Here is a 20,684-nt window from a genome sequence, read left to right on the forward strand (position 1 = left end):
GTAGTATTGTAGACTATTACTTATTATTCACGAATTAATATAATCTAAATGCTTTACTTCAATTTCTTTCTTTGATCATTTTTTTTCTGCACAATACTGTTTCACAAAAAAAGTTCGACCAGAACTGCAGCTTTCCTTGCTATTAGTTACCATTTGCTTTTATTATTACCTACAACTCTGGGATAAAAGTATCCAGCCTTTCTTGGAAAAAGCATTTTGGCGCCCACGTCTGGCCAAGGATTACAGTCAGCGGCGCTATTTAAAGCTACAAATATAATGAGAGCCTTAAGACATGGAAGTGAAGAGGTAAACATTTTTATCACTATAGCTTGTGTGTTTTTTCTTCGACGTTACTTGCCATTTTCTCTCCGAGTGCAGTTCAGAGGATCAATGTGAACACCAAGGTGCAAGGAAATAGCTTTATTATTGCTGTTTTCTAGCTTATTTACACACCGCTGATTTCATCAAAACTTGCAGAATCCGCGTGATCGCGTAAACGGCTACTATAGATTGTACCACGATATCGTGTATAGTTGGGCCTCTAAGTGCGTATCGCTAGCGGTGTTTAAGGCCTTGTATTGAACTAATGCCATAACAACACGTACGATATCCTATAAATGATTTAAGACAAATAACAACAGGCCGCAAGCAATTCGGTGAAGTTCCATCAAAAGTATCTACTCGTATTTTTTTCGGAAAGCGCGCTGATTTCGGTTTCTGTTCGGTGCTTTGTCGGCGTAGTTATTTAAACTCTCGACACACTACAATCTTCGAGATCTCTGAATTTTAGAGAACTTTTGAATGAAGTGGTACATTTGATGGCTACATAACTCCAGTTTCCTTATTTTAAATTTGATTTTTCTACGTTTTTTCTCTCAAAGGATGACAGGGCGCAACTCGCCTTAAAAAAATGCATTTTATACTACAGAAAAAAAAACTATAGTTTTTTCTCTAATATTTCAAATTATTTGTTCTACTAAAAGCATCATCCCAATTGCGTGTTAGATTTTTTTACTGAAAAAAAATGAGGGATAGCGATGGGTAAATCCGAGACTTGCATTGCCGAGGCGCCGAGACCCGCGTTTCAGAATCCGAGTCCGGGGAGCTTTTCCGAACTTGTTTTCGGATAAATTGCTCGAGGTATGCCATAAACATCAGTTGAAAAAAAAAAAGATAAAACAGATCGCGTTTAACAAAATCCGAGACTCCGAGATTGCGTTTAAAAATCCGAGACTGCGAGACCGTAGTAAAAAAAAAAAACGAGGCTCTCGAGACCCCTAAAATTTCGAGACTTGCGTAAAAAACGCAAAGGTCCCCATCGCTACCCTAAAAACGTGCTTAGTTTGGGAAAATCAAATAGTCTTTTTGTCATTCTTGACCGTTGGTAAAATAATCAGCCGTGATTAGTCTGTAAATAAAGCTAGCTGCCCGCTTTATACTTCAAATTTTTTTTTCTTCGCTGTGATCGGTTTACTTTACATTGGTCTTTCTTAGACTTCTAATATGGTTCAAAATGATTCAATCTTCTAGATTGTTCTTTCGAAAAATTCGTTATCCCTTTGTACGCATTCATAGTGACCACATACTCAAAGAATTTTTACTCTTAAGTAAATTCGCCCCGCCCATTATTTTTTTTGAACTGCGGTGCGCCTTTCTTCTAAGCACCCGAGTGTCCATTAGCTAAAGAAAAAAAAAACTGTTTAGATAAACGATAGCATATTAGGGTGAAAAAGCCCAGAAATTGTTTGTTTTTGGGTATATGTTTTTTTTTCCATTAGGAAATATCTGTATCCAATGTTTGAGCTACGTGAAAGATATCAATTAGAGCAATCAAACATGGCAAAGAAAAATGGCCGAGAAGAAAACTCGGTGCTAGGTAAGCTTCAGAAGATGCGCAGAGCTTGGGATAAAAGCATTTACTGATGACTCCCGATACCTTAAAAAACGGACAACATTTCTTGATGTACCAAATGACTACTGAAATTTTGTATGTTTGTTTTTGTTATTCACTGCTTCGTTTGTTTATCGTTTAGTGGTCACAAGTCGTATCATCACACTATTAAAAAGTCCGCAGTCGAATATAATGTCAATTTCCGTGGAGATGTAATCCACCGACTTATACCAGCATTAACACCTGGTGTTTAGTTCGGGTAATCGCGCGTTAATCGTCTTGGTTCATGGGCTTCTTCTGTAACAAAGTCTTTAATTCACTTGTATAACCTCGCAAATTTTAGTTTTCAAGGGGTTAAAGGTAAGAATATTGTCTCCCCTTTTTAGGTTAACTATCTTGGTCAGCTACTCAGCTACACATTCGTGAGTTCAAGCTGTACAACTTCGTGAATTCACTTTTCTAAGGCTTAAAGGTGAGATTATGGTGACCTGTAAGGATAATTTTTGTTATGCAACTACAAATTCGTGGCTTATAGTTCACGATTTAAGTTTTATGGTGGTTGAGCGAATGTTATCCTAAATCTTGTCTAATATTGATTACAATCACCTAAGTAATAACACTGTTAACTGTCTAAGTCTATGGCTGCTTCAGCTACCTCGCCACATTTTTATATTGCGCACGAGTATTGCTCAAGGCGTTTTCTTTCTTCGGCCATGACAGTCTCTGCGGTAGGGACCTTTGTGAGCGCGCAATGACCGCTAGGTATCCGAAAATGCCGTAAGAGAGAATCGAGGACATTTGAAGTCGCAACACAGCGCAAATAGCATCATTTCAAACAATGAATATAGCAGAATATAAAGGGAGAGTCGTCAGACTTTACGACCAAGAAAATATTGAGGAAGAAGGTCTGCCCCTTTTTAAACATTTTTTTTATAATTTCCCCTGGCTACCTCCATCGACGAATTATAAAAGCATCCTATTCCTCTCTTTGGCATTAGTCCGTTGTGCCTTTAGATGACTATCGGTCGATCGAGAGACAAACCCCCTTTGGCAATATATTAATATTGTTAACATTGTCCTTTTTCATAAGAGCCTTACATATTATTATATTAAGATAGCATATATCAGTATCGGGTAAACCCTTTGGAATTATCTCAGAAGACCCCTTTTTTTATTGATTGGATGAAGCATATCATGTGACGCTTTTCGACACTCCTTTTTATAAGAACGTTCTGCCTGAGATTTCGCCAAATTCTAAGAACACGCCTGCCTCGTACCCAGGCGTCTTAATTTGGTAACACAACGGTCACGCCCTGCTTTGAATGCATCCTGGGAATGATTATGCACGCTCGCAAAGGATAACGGGACGATCGGCTTCGCTTCGGGATGCGATCGGCTTCTCTTCAACGGACGCTGAACGCGCCTGGGTACGAGGCAGAGAACACGCTAAGAACATAACAAGGCTCTGATAGCATGCAATATATACATTTTTAGAGTGTTATTGTGAAATCAAACTGTTAACTGTTATTTATCTTTTGCACTATCTGTTTCTGATATTCCATTTTGTATTATTCTTTCATACACAAGTTCGTGTGTATTTTTGACAATTATTCGATAATCATCATAGAAATTTGCCAAAACATAGACGTAGCAAGCCTCGAATTATTGGGGGGGTGGGAGGGGCACAGTAAAAAACATTAAAAAACAAGGGGGCACAGCCACGCCCACTGGTCATTTTCTTATAATTTTTAAAAATATTGGGGGGGGGGGGTGTCACGTGCCCCCAGTGCCCACCCCCTCTAAACAATCTAAGAACGTCCGTAAGAACATTTTAGCCTTTGAATGCTCCAACAATAACGGCATAGCCTCAACTGAAAATAAGATGCTCTTATGAAAGAAAAGATATAAAAAAATGAACAGTTCTCAAAGAAACGCAAGGGAGGCGAAAGGTCGAGGTACGATTGGAAGTTAACAACTCAAATAAGATAATCGAGACAATGACATGAAAATTTTGGAAATTCGGATTCCTTGTTTTGCGAGATTGGGGAATTTCCAGCTTTAACAGGAAAGAATCTCCCATTAGCACTGATGTTAATTGGTTTCAGTGAAGAAAATATATGGCTAAGCCATTTTACAGTTCTCGTCTACGAGTAATGGATCTTCACACTCTACCCGAAAAAGGGAGAATAAAAATTCCCAAAAGTTTCATGAGGTCTTGACTTACCCTTCTCACACACGTGGACCAGCGTGCCGTTGCCTCATGAGCTGTCTCTGGTAAGCTATGAATCAACACAAGCTTCAAAAAGTATGTTCTGCGCATCTGTGAAACAGAGTAGTTGCGCTGACGTTTCGAGCATTGGCCCTTCGTCGGAGTAAAAAAACTCGCTCTTGCATGACTTTTTCCTAGCCTGATAATACTGACATAAATAAAAGCGCGGCATTTTTATCAAGCCCTAATCAAGATATACTTTCTCACGTACTTCGCTTACAATACAACATTGATTTTACGATACTAGATCAAAAATACAATAAAGTGATCATATGGAATAAAAAACGATTTCCTCGTTCTCCCGGCATATAAATCTCTTCATTCAAGCGTAAATATAACCCAAGATACTACGGGTGATTATGTCAAAATAGAACGACAAACTCCAGTGACCCAATGCACTGTACAGTTGAAATACTCTTTTTCCCGGGGCATATCGTAAAGTCAAGCCTTCACAGTAACTAAGGCGTCTCGAAGAGCACCCCAAGCCGTGGGAGGGGTTGGTGGGGGAATTCAAAATGTTATCCTGACGTATTGCAGCGCTGTCCTCATCTCTCCTCCCCCTCCCCCTGAAATGTTTCATCCTTAAAGAATGTAGATCAACCGCTCCTGTTTATTCGCAAGGAAACTTCAAAATAATAATCTGATACGTTATTGACGATATTTGATTAAAAGTATCTTGGTTACTTGGATAAACCTATGGTTTATTCAATGATTGTGTAACCCGGCATTGGCGGGAGCATAAAATGGCGGCCTGATTGGCAACAAAGGTCGGCTTGTTGTGAAAATAGGTGATATAATTATGTTTGCAAAGATGGCGTTGTGGTAATATATATTACTCCTGAGTAAAAAAATAATTTGTAGTTTTTTTTTCTGAAAAATTCCATCCTTATCACTTATAACAACGCCGCTATCGCCGATATCTAAGAAATAAATTATCATTACCATGACATAAGCATAATCAAAACAAGTCGACTGCAACCTGAGACTTTTGTAGCTTTAACATATCAAAAGCCCTACCCCTCTTGAGACTCCTCCCTACCTTTACCCGCCCTCCCAACCCCCACCACTCCTTTTCGAGAGAATAAAATAGAATTATGAAATTCCTTTTCGTACTTTCTGATTGGCCGCTTTGTTATCACAACACTACAACACCCTGGTTCCAGAGCCTCGAACTTCTTTCTATTTAGTGGTCAGCGACTCGAACTTCTCTCTATTTAGTGGGCAGCGACTCGAACTTCTCTCTATTTAGTGGCCAGCGACTCGAACTTCTCTCTATTTAGTGGGCAGCGACTCGAACTTCTCTCTATTTAGTGGGCAGCGACTCGAACTTCTCTCTATTTAGTGGCCCGCGACTCGAACTTCTCTCTATTTAGTGGCCCGCGAGATTGAGACGAGGACCCAGCGCATTGAAAATGATTGAGACGAGGACCCAGCGCATTAAAAATGATTGAGACGAGGACCCAGCGCATTAAAAATGATTGAGACGAGGACCCAGCGCATTAAAAATGATTGAGACGAGGACCCAGCGCATTGAAAATGATTGAGACGAGGACCCAGCGCATTGAAAATAAGACTCTTCTCTGGACTTCTAAACATGATTAAGGAATAATTAAGATCATGATCAGAAGTGTGATTTTCGTAACAGTGCGACAAGTGATGCTACTCAAAAGGCCTCTTCCTTACGCCCTTCTCGCGATATTGCGATCCTTTCTACCTGCAGTCTGCAGATTTCGCAAAGCAGATTTCGGATCTCGCGAGGGGTAGGTGAGGGGGGGGGGGGGGTGTTGCAGGGGCGTAGCCAGGGGGACGGCCAAAGGGGCTCGGGCCTCCCTTCTAGCAGCAAAGATACAGTAAATGTCCATACATTACAGCTTCCAAAATTTAGAAGAATATGTGTTACAAGGGCCTTTTGGGGCTCCTCCTTTTAAAACTTCTGTCTATACGCGTATGAAGAAAACGTCGTTTTGGGGGTCTGGTACCGAGGAAGTTTAGTTTCTTTTCAGATACTTTCTCCGTTGACTTATGATGGTCAGTCACTGTTTTTCTCTTCTGACTACAAGACATAAAGTTTACGAAGCACTTGCGGTACGCCAAACCTTAAACGTGACAAGAATCGGAATATATTAGTTTCCTTATATGGAAGTGACCGCGTTTGTCAAAACGACAATTTTTGGCTAAATTTTCTTGATATGCCCCTGGGGGGTAGTGTAGCGGGGGAAAGGGGCAAAAAGGTAAAACCTGAATCGTAAAAAATACGAAATATAAGAAAATTCGTGCACTTATCTTTATGTATGCTGTCATTTCTTTTTTTCGTTTTTCCCGTCAAAATGAAAGTGTTATAATTATGTTGCCCAAAGTTGTCATGGGGAAAGCTTGCAGTTTGTGGCCGCTTTTTCACTAAAAGTTCTTCCTGCATACTAGAAATTTATCCTGAAGAGGCTGTATTCTTTATAGAAGAGTGTCAAGCCAACTACGTAATTTATTGCAAAACATATCAAGCTCTGGGGCAAAGAAATACAAATTGCTTAAATCAATTACTGCCTTGATATTCTATCAATTAGAAATCCCGGAAGTGTCTATAATGGCGCCAATAACTGTCTCATGGAAGATATGGCTTGGACTTTGTTAGTCGGGTTTTTAACATACATGTAATACCCTGATATAGAACAGGTCTTCCTTTCATTTTATTCGTAACCGGTATTTTATTTTTAACTTTTTAAACCGAGGATACGAGTAAACACACCCCTTTTTTTCAAAATTGCTCAACGAAAAAAAATAGATACAAAAATAGCATGGCACACAACCTTTGATTAGCACTCCCCAGGCATTTATCTTTCCCTGTGTTATCGAATATTTCTCTTATTCATTATACAAAGTTTACATAACAAGGAGGGTTGGGATAGATTTATCTAATTATAGCTATCTTTAGTGAAAAAAGGCCGCAAAGGAACCGTGATGCATCTTGAAAACAGGAAACTATGCCAAATTATTATTTGTCTTGTTTCTAATCAAATTACGTGATGGTGATTCTAATCTACACATAGCCTGCGTTGATTTGCGCTGTTTCTATCTGCGAAAAACGTGTGTGGTAAAACGTTCATATTTGACGACGCCTGACTTGTCTTTTTCAAAGGGTTGTTGAGAGTTTTGGTGTAAATCCTGGAGAAACAAGCTTCAGATAGTTATCACAGTTGAAGGTAAGTGGAAGGCGAGATTTTTTATATACCTACTTAAACTCCGTAATGCACCTCGAAGGGTAATGAGTATTCACAAAGCATAAAACGGTTAAAAAATAAAAGGGCGTCTTTTAAGATAAAAGAAAAGAAGTAGAATGGGATAGAATGTCACAGCTCGAGATGTTTTTATTTTGTTTTGAAACATCTTGATAAAAGTCTGAGAATAGAAAAAGGTAGTGATATTAGAGAGCGTCTATATTTTATTTTCCAATTTTAAACCAATTATTTCTCTACATCTCAAAAAGGAGGAATATTAAAATTCCAAAATAAAGGCTGAGGGCCAGGGTCATTTCTTTCAGGGTGAAGTTTATCATTCAATATTTCTATTTTTATTTTGTTCCATCGTCGCCTAAATTATATCCTCGTTTGTTCATCCGAATAATGATTCAATACTCCCGCTCTTGTTCAGCAGCCTGTGACTCGAAAAAATTTTTTTTTTCTACTTTGAGAGCTGACCAAGTTTTGACCTTCTAAGTTAAAGTTATGTCAATGTAATCGTATGTAAGGGTGGCAGTGGAGACTATTGGCCAACCTTTTCCTCGTAACGTTTAAATCCCCCACTTCTAGTTCTATATGTCTGCCATCTTGAACCATTGTTATTAATGAGCTAAAGGAAGAAGCGAAATAAATATTCATAAAGAAGAAAATGTATTACTAAAATGGAGATCTGATCAGCAAATACGAAACATACATTTTCAATAACATTCATTCAAATGCAAAAAAAAAACGTTTGAACTCTCAGATCTCCGCAGAAACCATAAATGCCTCTTTCAGATACTCGTAGCTCAAAAATAAAAGAATTTTCAAAATAAATTAAAGACCAATTGCTTTTATATCCTTAAAATCACTAGTTTCAACTCATCCATGGTATTTAGATGGCTTGATTCTGACCAGCTTTGCAAACAACTAAAACAAGTAAACTCATTTCCAATATATGCAAATCCTCTGTCATGGTACCAATATTACCATCGTCACCAGCACCATCTATACTCTAAACCGTCTGGTCCACCATCACTAGCACCTCAATCATCACTTTCAGCATCATCACCATCAACATTACTAGCACCAACATCATCATTACCACCACCATGAATACCATCAACATCACCATCATCATTACCACCACCACCACCACCATCATAATCACCATCGTTATCACCATCATCATCATCACCATTAACATCACTGTCATCATCATCGTCATAATCACAACCACCATCATCATCATAATCAATACCATCATCATCGTTACCACTATCATCCTAACACCATCATCAGCACCACCACCATTATTACTACCACCATCAGCACCACCACCACCATCGTTACTACCACCATCATTACTACCACCACCACCACCACCATCATTACTACTACCACCACCACCATCAGCACCACGACCACCATCATTACTATCACCATCACCATCAGCACCACAACCACCATCATTAATACCACATCAGCACCACCACAACCATCATTACTACCACATCAGCACCACCACAACCATCATTACTACCACCATTAGCACCACAACCACCATCATTTATACCACCATCAGCACCACAACCACCATCATTAATACCACCATCAGCACCACCACCACCATCATTACTACCATCACCACCACCACCATCATTACTACCACCATCAGCACCACCACCACCATCATTACTACCACCATCAGCACCACCACCACCATCATTAATACCATCATCAGCACCACAACCACCATCATTACTACCAACATCAGCACCACTACCACCATCAGCACCACAACCACCATCATTACCACCACCACCACCATTATTTCTACCACCATCAGCACCACCACCACTATCATTACCACCACCATCAGCACCACCACCACCATCATTACTAGCACAACCACCACCATAATTACTACCACCACCACCACCACCACCATCATCATTACTACTACCACCACCACCATCATTACTACCATCATCAGCACCACAACCACCATCAGCACCACAACCACGATCAATAGCAACACCACCACCATCATTAATACCACCATCAGCACCACAACCACGATCAATAGCACCACCACCACCATCATTACTACCACCATCTAGTGGTGGATCCAGTGTATCCACCCATCGAACAGTATAAGCAACCATCAAACACAACTCAAAGTATCGTTAATCAAGTATCAGACTTCATTTATAGATGGTTATTTTGAAATTATTTTATTACGTTGTATTTTCACATAGCAATAACTGAGCAATAACTGAGTGTCTAATCGATACTTAATACATTGTGCATTCTCTGACCACTCGTACGCCAAGGTTATCTGTGCCCCAGCACAAGTTTAGCCTCAAGATTGCACTGTCTATCAGTGTCTATCAGTAATAATTCCTAAGGCGATTTTCTAAGCTCAGTGAAACAAGCCCTGGTTTATGTCAAGGCCCTAAAGTTATCTTATATGACCTTATGAGATTACAAGATATTCGTCCCTCCATAGTGCCCCGTTCTCAGCTTGCTTCAAAGGAACGTTCTCAATACCAAGTTCGAGTAAAGAACCACAAATTCGTTGTGCATTTTTGTTATATATGCGTTATTTTGCGAAATTCCGAGTTCTAGTGAAAAAAGGACTGGCCTTTAGGGGTATCGACAACAGAATTATTTCAAGCAAGAGGTGAGTTCACTCATTTTTACGGTTCTGACTTGCTTACCTTGTTCTTCTGTGCCGTATTTGATATCTTCAATCAATTACTTTGCATTCCCTTATTTTCATGACGAGGCGGAAAACTAATAGCTTTGATTTCTCTAAAGAGCTGGAGGCTTGTGTATCTGAGGCGCGCGCGCTTTAAGATATGGTGTCTTGTTTCATTACATAGTAAATGTTGACAATTTCGGCCTAATAAAGACCGGCCGCTGATGCTCCTATTAAAATCCATTAATATGTTGCGTCACTTAATGTCAATGTTGATTTTATAGTTCTATCTATTTTGATTTATGGAATAGCAATAATAAACTCATTTTTGTATTTTTGAGCAAAAAAAAAAAAGATCTAGATTTTTTTCAGCTTATAACCTGAACATTCAAGAACTTCTTGTGTATGTAATACCTTGATTTAATCTCGATACATACAGAGCTGCTCTGTTTTCGCCTGAACCACTTCTAACTGCTTGTATCACCCCTCAGGGCCATTGGTCTTTCAATAAAAGGCAAGTTCTAGAGTGTTGAACTTTCTGTCGACATAAGGGCAATGGTTCTTAGTGCTGTATACTAACACATCGTACTCGTCATCGGGTATCAAGGGCAGCTAAACACGAGTTCGTACCGATAAGCGCGAGATTTATGACCCGTGATTAGCCATACATACAGCATTGCGCACATAAGAAAGTCATTCTTCAGTTTAAATTAAAAAAATAATCGAAAAGGCGCGAGGCATTTTAGTGTTAAGAAAAGAACAACGTAAAATCTTCCTGATTACCATCCGTAACTTTTGAACCATTGAAACTATTATGACCAAATTTTCAAAGAATCATTATCTGACAAAGAGGAACAAAATGTAAATTGTGTTGCCATAGCAACACAATATGACGTCATTATGACGTCATTTAAGGACATGGTTATAAATAGCTACCTTTCGAAACCTTTGCATAGAACATCCAAAATCCAAATAAGTTATCATAATCAGTCCGTATTCAAAAAGCGACTGATATTCTTTAAAAAAATTGTCTTTGTGACGTCACGATGACGCCACTTAAGTGAGAAGAAACGAGCAATATTTTTGTAAGATGTGTATTTCTGTATGTCTTCGATAATCTTGCAGTAGACATATATTATTAGTGACACTGTTTCTATGACAACAATATATGACACCTGTGACGTCATTGGTTGGCATGGTAACTTATGCTATATTAAAATATAGCATAAGTTTGCAACTGGACTCTTAATTAAAGTAATAAGTTAAATATCTTTCCCAAAAATTTTTTCTACTTTTTATTTAAAATAGAGGAATATAAAAAGGATTTTTCCCAATTTAGATGTTAGTTTAAAAAAAAAACAAAAAACAGCAAATTCTCGCTAATTATGTGCAATCAGCATCCGCCATCTTGGATCCGCCATCTTGGATCTGCCATCTTGTATTTAATGAAAGTTATTTATTTAAATCAATAAAAACTTAGTGGCAAATATTTAATCTTCGTTTCAAGTTGTATTAATGATTTCAGGTGGCTATGAATGTCTTTTGCTATTCTTACAAAAACTATTTCGAGAAGGTCTAAAATTGACAAAAAAAACACCACACCTCCCCCCTTAAAATAGGGATGTAAATTTTTATTGTGTTTTTTTCAAAACTTGGTATAAAACGTATATATGAAATGGATTTACGTTGAGCACGTCGTATTAATAGTTGATCTTGACGACTTAAAGCGTTTTTCATTTTTCATTAAACCTATTTTTCATTAAACCTCAAAACGTGGTTACTATGGTTACCAGGGTACACATATCAAAATTTTGTTTACATCAAACTGATCCCAGATAAATTTTAGGAAAAGTCAACAAATTTCAATGATCTAGCCTTACTAAGTAAAAAATTATTACAGATCAAAGGTGCTGGGGGCCTCAAACCCCCTCCCCCCCCCCCCCCCCCCCCCGGTCTGAATACTGTTAACTGTTGTCATCATAAGGCTAATTAAACTTTTCGAGTGCTATTTCGCCTGTCACCATGCACTCAATATACAATATGATGTTCTCCTTTGACATTACTCTTGTTGTATTGTACTTGTGATATTCCTCTCATTGTATCGTCATTCAATTCCTCATCGTATACTATCGAATATTTCCCTCACTTTGTTGCCCTCGTCCTACTCTTCAAATAATGCTTCCCTGATGTTATTCCTTCTCAACTGATACTCTCCTCATGCTATTTTCTCGTCCTAAAGCTCTTCAACTTATACTTCCCTTATTCCCCTCGTCCTAATACTCTTCAACTGATATGCCCCTCGCGTTATTCCCGTCGTCTCGTCCCTCATCCTCCACCTGATATTTTACTCATATTTCTCTCGTGCTACTATTCAACTGTTATCCCCATCGTCCTGGTCTTTCACTGATATTACCTCATTTTATTCCCCTCGTCCTTCCTGTCAGCTAATATTTCCCTCATGTTATTCCCCTTATCCTGTTCTTCAACTGAAATTCCCCTTATGTTATTTCCCTTGTCCTGCTCTTCAACAGATATTTCCCTCATGTTATTCCCCTTATCCTGCTCTTCAACTGAAATTCCCCTTATGTTATTTCCCTTGTCCTGCTCTTCAACAGATATTTCCCTCATGTTCTTCCCCTTATCCTGCTCTTCAACTGAAATTCCCCTTATGTTATTTCCCTTATGTCCTACTCTTCAATTGATAGAACTTTCATGATACTTCCCTCGGCATAATGCATGCGCACGCTCCGAAAATAAGTGCGCTTACACGCGAGAATCATCTAAATACTGCGAATGCTTCCGATTTGAGGGAACCTTTCGAGCACCCTAGTTTCCTTATTCAGTGCGCTTTGATCAATACAGCAATTATTATTAGACTTCTTAATGCACTTCCTTTATAAACAACTGAATGTAAATAGTGAGTGCAGTTCCACTCTAAAAAATAGCGCCTGCGATATTATCAACGAAGTAGGTGTGGTTTCTCCTAGCTACATACACTAAAAAGATCGCCATACGTACACGTCACGTGATCGAGTCGAGCTAGGGAGGAGTAGGTGGGGTTGGACAATCCCGACATCACCCTCAGGGTGAGTTACAGGTTTCGATATTGATCCATCATCCTGCCTAAAACTGTCTATTCGCCCACCCGTTTGGAAAATGATGGTATTCAAGAGTTGTAATCAGCTGACTGATAGCTATTTCCATATTGAAGTTTTTACCCCCGTTATTCATCTTTTTACACAAAAGACACAGAAAATTATCACACATGTGTGATAATTTTCTATGGGAGAGTCTATGGGATAGAGACTGAGAGAAAAAAGTATATCGTCAACTGTCCGTAATCTATATATTTACCGAGTGTATTTAAAATTTATATTTTACTATGAGTATTCATAGTTCATATGCAGACAGACAATGTGGGGAAATGACTTGTCAAAAATCAGAGATTACAGGTAGTATCTCCTAATTGTTACTGCCGGAAAGTGGCCATACTGCCATACCAAAAATTCTAATAGACTCTCTTCAAGATTGTTTCATTTGTTCAGATTTGTAACGAAATAGGCACGCAATAGGGAGATAACTTTGCTTGTCTGTCGTCTTACAGATAATCACGGAGAGTTCTTCAATTTCTTCCATCCAATAATGAGGGACTGAAAGGACTATGCTGGCTGGATGATTTCGTTAAGGTAAACAAATCACGGAAATATATAATATAATTTAAAAACAAGATAATGTTGTAGCTTATTGGTCACTTTGGCTTGGAGTTGACATGGTCGCCTGGTGCTTCTAACCAGTGAAAGAATCGTTTATGAGCGATATCCGTATGATTTGAAGATATTCTGATTATACTTCTCCACCCTTAGAAAATAGTTTAGCTTGAATGCCTTTTTGGAAAGACAAAACACGCTAGATGAGAGGCATATTGTCTATCAATAGTCTTTTATGCTCAATTACGATATAATTCATCTCGTTGCACCCTTAAAATGTCTCGCATTTCCTAAACACCCTTAAATAATTCTATATTATTTGACCTTGAGCATTTTGTGAATTATCCGTTTAGAAAAAGGGAAATTGCTGGCAATAAACCCTAACTCAATAGGTGAGCATATACGATCTTTTTTTTTTTGCGCCATCTGTTTCAGCATAGGAATGTTACATGGAATCAATTTTTGTTTACAAATTTTTTTTAGAAATAGAAAAGGTAGTACTGATTCCTTTTTTTCTTTTTAATAATTTGCCCTCGGCGACGGTTGTATTATGCGTTCGTATTGCATTTTCGGGCCGGTATTTTAAATTAAGATGTTCATAATATGTCAAACACCAGACTAAGGATAGCATGACATGTAGCAAGCCCTCGGGACTGGCAGGATTTGACTAACTACAGCGATAATGTTCTGATAAAATTGATGGATTTGACACAAGAATCGCAATAATGGGCTTCAACACACCAGGGTTAGATATTATCTGATTTTTTACATCGAAAAGCCTATAGCCTTGCTGTCAACAATAAAGAGGAATAGCGACGTCTTAGACACTTTGCATATGATGCCCGTCCATTCCCTCCCTAACCAAAACCTGTTATTGTGCAAATGATTTTAACGGGCGATTTAAATATTTGTCTCAATGTGCTTTCTTGTGCTCCCTGACTCAACAAAAGTCTACGATCACTTGTCTAGGTAATGCAGGCTCGTACCCAGGGGGGGGGGGGGGGGGTGCGCAGTCACAGGTATCATATGGAAAAAGCATAGTATTTAAAGATTCCTTTATAAGAAATGACCCACTTTTTGGCTGCCAAAGTGTGTGTGTGTGTGTGTGTGGGGGGGGGGGGGGGGGGGGGGAAGGCGGTGCGCAGTCACAGGTATCATATGGAAAAAGCATAGTATTTAAAGATTCCTTTATAAGAAATGACCCACTTTTTGGCCGCCAAAGTGTGTGTGTGTGTGTGGGGGGGGGGGGGGGGGGGGGGTTTTTGCGTGCACCTTGCGCACCCCCTGTGTTGCTTCACTATATATGAGTTATAGAGAGAATCCCATTAGTATTATTATTAAGATGGTCCTTAGGCCAGTCAAAGCTCTTTAAAGCGGCATTGTCTCCAGTTTACTTCCTGTGGGCCGAAGAAAACCTCAATCGACAAGAGACAAATATAATATATATTAGAAACCGCGCTATTTAACAGACCATCCGCTCTAAATTATCGGTCACATCCCACAGAAACTTCCAATAGACACACTTACTTTTTCAATTTTAAAATAAATATTCTACGCGTTATCGACCGGAAGTTATCGAAGGGAAAGTTCATTTATTATCCCGAGGAGGGGGGGGGGGGGGGGGGTGAGGATTTTGATAAAAGTAAGGGATAAAATTAGTTGACCCCCCTTCAGGAGGAACAAAATTTTCCATGCCACCCCCCCCCCCCCCCCCACCACCACCACCACCACGCTTTCCCCTTATTTTCCATGCCCCCACCACCACCACCACCACCACGCTTTCCCCTTATTTTCCATGCCCCCCCCCCCCCTTCTCACGAAAATCGAAGAAAGAAGGAGCAAAGAAAGGAACGGCAATGACAATGCTAAAGGAACGCAGGCAAGAGATTAGCTGCAAGCTGGTTAGAAAAGTGGAGGGGAAACAATTCGCTTAAAATGTTAATCAATAAAAGTGAAGGCACTCAACTTTTCATAGGTGCGACCAACTCCAGGTTGCAACCTGATAATGGTTGATGCTATAGATCACGTAAAAAAAGCAAAAAGGCTTTATTCGATGTTCTCCTTGCAAGAAAAGCGCAGCATGAGAAAAGAGAAAAGAAAGAGAGCGAGGAAAACAGCGAATCAGATATGAGCGAGATTTTGATGATGGAGAATAAGCGCTTATAGCATTAAAAAGTTTTGTTTATCCGATATAGAACATAAGCACTTTATAATATTATATAGCGGAAACCACAACCATGTTGTTGTTGTTGCTGTTGTTGTTGTTGTTGTTGTTGTTGTTGTTGTTGTTGTTGTTGTTGTTGTTGTTGTTGTTGTTGTTGTTGTTGTTGTTGTTGTTGTTGTTGTTGTTGTTGTGAGAAGCAAATAACTCAAATCAAGTCGAATCCGGGGGCTGACTGGCCACTAAGGCTCCTGTCGAGTAGTGTCTTTTCTGGGGTACAACAGAAACACTCAACACCTTGCGCTCGTCTCACAAAACATTCAAACGATTTTGAGAATCGCAATCTGGTATAAACCTGCTAGATATACCAGCTTGCCGATGACCTATATGTTGACCTGTAGTGCCTGCCCCTATTTGAAGGTCGTCCCCAGGAAATATACCCTGAATAAGGTTGCATAAGGTTTGCGATTACATACGTAAGTGAACCTGCAGTTCCGTGGATATTAAAATGAATTGAATCCAGTTAAACTAAATCAGTGCTTTGCTTTATTGAGACTGAGTCTGAATAGTATGACGTCCACAGAACAAAAAACATGTTTTGTCTGTCTGTCTGAACAACTGTGAAACAGGAAATGAAGAATTTGATGAACAGCGTGAAAAAAGACCTATCAGTGAAGGGCATTTTGCCTTCAGGGCGAACATCTAATGTGCTTTAACTTGAATGCATAAATGAATACCAAGAATGTTGCTGCATTAAGGTCGCTCGAATAAATCTTTCCACTCGGCAAGACGCTTTTACGCTGTTGATGAATTTTTCCAGGATACACTGGTAGGTTTTATAAACATTCTTACCTTTTCCCTATTCTTTTTTTTTCAATATAAGCATAAGTGTGGTAGATTTTTGTTAGGTCTTGTTCCTTTTCGTTCCTTATGGAGAATTTTGGCCTAAAATTTTTTGATGTTAGGCTTTTCAACAAAAACTTAGGTAGAGCGATTATTTGTCGCTTCCTTCGAAAAGGATACAGAATTGTTTGGTTCTCCTTCTAAAATATATTTTATCACAGATAGCAAGTTCCATCACAGTTATTTCTTCATGAAGAGGATATTATTCAGAATTTCCAACGCATTTTTCTTATGTAAATACGAGGGGAAAGGGGGATTATTATTCTAACGGAAAAAGCACATGGCGTACACTGGTTTTAATGGAGCATAAAATCATCAAGAGAGATCTAGAACAATAGAAAGGAAATGAAAAATAACAAGAAAACACAAATGCCAGAAAATGCGGGAGAGAGGAAAAATAAAAGTAGCTACTTTACATCTTATATTAACCTCTTTCTTAAAGACACACACGTCAAAGGGATGAGAAAAGGCGCGCTCAAACAGGAATGAACGATTTTCTTTAAGTCGACGTTTTGTTCGTTCGATCGACTATCACTCCAAATCTTTGTAATTTTCTTTAATTCACCCTTATCTTCCTGTTAAACCTATTAAGCCATCACTTTAACGTGGAAATACACCGAATAAACTGGGAAAACAAAAGCTCAGGTATACGCATTAATACAACTTCAAGAATATTAAATTTCATTCTTCGAGGCTATAAACCTAGTCTACTACGAAGCGAATAGGGTAGAATATTTTTTATCGGAAAACTATGCCATACATTTCTTTGCCTCGACTGTTCGTCGGTAACAGGATGTTGATCCTTAGGGTCGTGTGGACCGTGTTTGATGCCTGTTGACGGACATAACTACTTTATAAGTCCTTGCATGGCTTCCAAACCACTTGCAAGAAAGGTCCATTGTCAAGCAGAACTCAGGTATGAGGTCACGTACAGTGATGGCTATTTAAGCGCGTTTAATGTCATCGCATGGTAATTGCGTTGCAAATGAAAGCTAGGATGGAAAAAAGAAGCGTAAATATTTGCCCTTGGAATTGTACAACATAACACAATTTTCTGATTTTTTTATAGCCAGCGAAACTGGCTTTCCTTATTGTCAATACGGTCTCCCTGTGTGTCCTCATTTCCAAAGGATACCCATGGACTTTTCCCTAGAGAGGTCGCCATGAATGCTAATAAGGTATAGTGGTATGCTCATATAATGATTAACGGAAGACTAAAGATTAACCCCTGGAGAGAGGATATCTTTTTGCGAATGCTAAAATGAAACAACCCGAAGCGAAGAATGAAATCAATTAATTAAATCAAGCTATGGACACTAATCGCAAATTAATACTAGAACGCTATTTTTATATTTATTGTCCCGCAAAGTTTTTGTCAATTTAGCAGGATTTCTTAAGAGCCAGTTCATCGCTTCTTATATTTGTATTCTCTAATGTATCTTTTATTAATGTTTGTACCATGCGGTTTTTATGGTCACCGTGCTAAAGGTTTTTCCCACCACAACACTCGTTTGTGAATAACAATGGTAAGAATGTGATAAGTTGAAAACTGCTTTCCGCACCAACAATACACCAAGCAATATTTAAAGAATCCAAACACTTCTACGTGTTTTAAGAGTGCGACCACTCAATAGAGACACTTACACTGTAAGTGGTATTATCTAATAAAGTAATTCATCTCTCATCTGCTCCTTCGAAAAGTGTAATATGCGTATATGTGTGTTATTACAATTTTTCTCTCTATCACTACATAATCATTTAAAGGTCATCGGGCAAATACCCCACTTGATGCTAGCAGAAATATGTATCAAACACTGGGAACAAAACTAATAAATACTCGGAGTTATCAAGGGTCGAAAATTAGAAAAGGCTCGTCACATTTATTGCGCCTGGTTAATTTAAGGATAATTGAAAAAAAAATACTTGACGCCACCATTTGCAAATGGTGAGAAATGAACATATGCTGCACCGTTTGTCTGGGCACGACAGAGCGCAGCGGCTTTGAGAGAGACAGTGTACAATGTGTGAGAACTCTACGGTTAATATAAGTCCTTGTGTACGCCTTTTCTTTTGCCCCCTTCACAGAGCTCTTCACTTAAGCAATAAACACTGAAATCATCATCGTTTGTGACACATTCCCTGTCACCAGATTACTAATAACCGCTGTCGCAAATGTTTCAATCACGCGAACTGAATTAAAGAAATTAGTGCGGTGCATTTGACCATCTCTTCTTCACGAATCACAAGTACTCTCAAGAAAATATGTCCGTTTCTCGACTTAATGTTCATTAACGCGCATTTTAATGCTCGCAAAACGTGCGCCTCTTGTTATTCTAGCGTCTTACAAAGCGCCACAAAATACCTCGTAGTTTGTTAAAATCGTACCTGTTTGTTGTGTACTTACATTTGCCTGATTCTCGCAGCAAGCGCCGATTGTTTCAAAGACTGTAGATCTCTCTCAATGAATGAAAGCCGTTTTTGTCGTGTTCTCGCGCGTGTCACAGAGTAATATGACCCAGTTATTTTCCCGCAAGGGTGACTCAATAGGGATTTTTCACTCGTTATGATCCAGGGGTTACGTCCGATACTTTAACGGAGAATAGCTCCTAAAACACTATACATAGAGCCGATTCCTTTGAAAAATCGCACGAATCAGCCAATCAAATCCTTCTAAAATAAGTTACTGCAGAAAGGATTTCCCTTGTTTGACCAATCGCAATTGAGAAAATATCTCACCCAGGACAAAGAGTAAATAATAGTATCATTGGAGGTCCGTCTTTCATCCATTTGTCAAACGTCCAGCTTTTGATTGGCAATAGATAGGTTTATTAGCTGAATAGCAGGACTGTTGAGACAAACTACTTCCGAGGTCTTGTTTTGACATATACTCGACAAATTATATTGACAAATTGTTATAAGCAGTGTTTAATTTTTTTTCAGTCACGTTAGACAACTTTGTAAATTTGAAGCACCCAGCGGTAGTGCTGTAAATTCCTTCATAGATAAGAACGGCATAAGGTCTCTAGTCAGCGATTTTTCGCGGTAAAACGAAACGGTCGCATTTGGCGGTAGCAGCAAGTGAAATCCACTGTGCGTTCCCATTTTCCAAATACGGCGATATCAGAGAACAGTGGGAATAGATTTTTGAGAGCACGTACTTGCGTAAATTATTGAGATGTATACATGCGGGCACAGCTCTGTAATAGAATATTCGCTCTTTAGGGTAGACTCAATAATAGCGCTTATTCACATAGGACATTCTTGGAAGGCTTTTTGGTCCCTTTACTCTAAAAAAAAACATCCAAAAACGATCGAAAACCGCAAAAAATAAATAAATAAGCAATGGGAAGAAGAACCCTTTCAAGAAAAATCCAAATCCAAACCTAGAGTAGAAAAATTGTTATTTCAATTAATTAAAGTCTCATGCTGCGGCCTAATCGCTGGCTCTTTTCAGTCCTAGTAATAACGACACCAAACAGCAATATTATCCTTGTAAATAAATACGAATTGGGATGATATGAGCTTCGTATTCCTACCACTCAAAGCGTTTTTGATTAGTGTCATACTGTAAAATCACTATGTCATCTGAGCTAAAAATGAAAGAAAGGTCTGTTGGTCAAGGCACACGAGTTCAGATTGCCATCAACTGTTCACATAACCCTGTGCTACACAATGGGGGTAAAGCAACCCTTTTTATATTCTATTCTAGCTTTAAGTACAAGCTTCGTATACTCTATTTTATTGTATTCTTACTTAATGTATTAGCTTCACTTATGCTCTTCACTTATACTCGCTAGGCTGCAGTTTAATGGTAAGAATTCGAAGATGACATGACAC

The 20,684-nt window shown here is 38.8% G+C and overlaps 2 protein-coding genes across 6 annotated transcripts in view; one reads left to right on the forward strand and one right to left on the reverse strand.

The window, feature by feature from the left end:
- LOC5518122 (neuropeptide FF receptor 1) overlaps nt 1-19,504 on the reverse strand; it is a 46,552-nt gene extending 27,048 nt beyond the window's left edge. The window contains exon 1 of the mRNA XM_032362742.2: nt 19,252-19,504. The gene's annotated coding sequence lies outside the window, so the exon portion shown is untranslated. The remainder of the gene's footprint in view (nt 1-19,251) is intronic.
- The window catches only part of LOC5518175 (neuropeptide FF receptor 2), a 46,115-nt gene that overhangs the window by 16,519 nt on the left and 8,912 nt on the right, over nt 1-20,684 (forward strand). For 2 of the 5 annotated variants that reach the window (XM_048732782.1, XM_032362760.2), the window contains exons 3-5: nt 2,278-2,363; nt 7,294-7,357; nt 13,681-13,762. The gene's annotated coding sequence lies outside the window, so the exon portion shown is untranslated. Of the gene's footprint in view, nt 1-2,277; nt 2,364-6,014; nt 7,358-13,680; nt 13,763-20,684 lie in introns of those variants that run through there. The other 3 variants (XM_032362761.2, XM_032362759.2, XM_032362764.2) reach the window with 2 other exon arrangements.

This window comes from Nematostella vectensis, chromosome 9 (assembly GCF_932526225.1).
Source record: "Nematostella vectensis chromosome 9, jaNemVect1.1, whole genome shotgun sequence".
NCBI classification, from domain to species: domain Eukaryota; kingdom Metazoa; phylum Cnidaria; class Anthozoa; order Actiniaria; family Edwardsiidae; genus Nematostella; species Nematostella vectensis.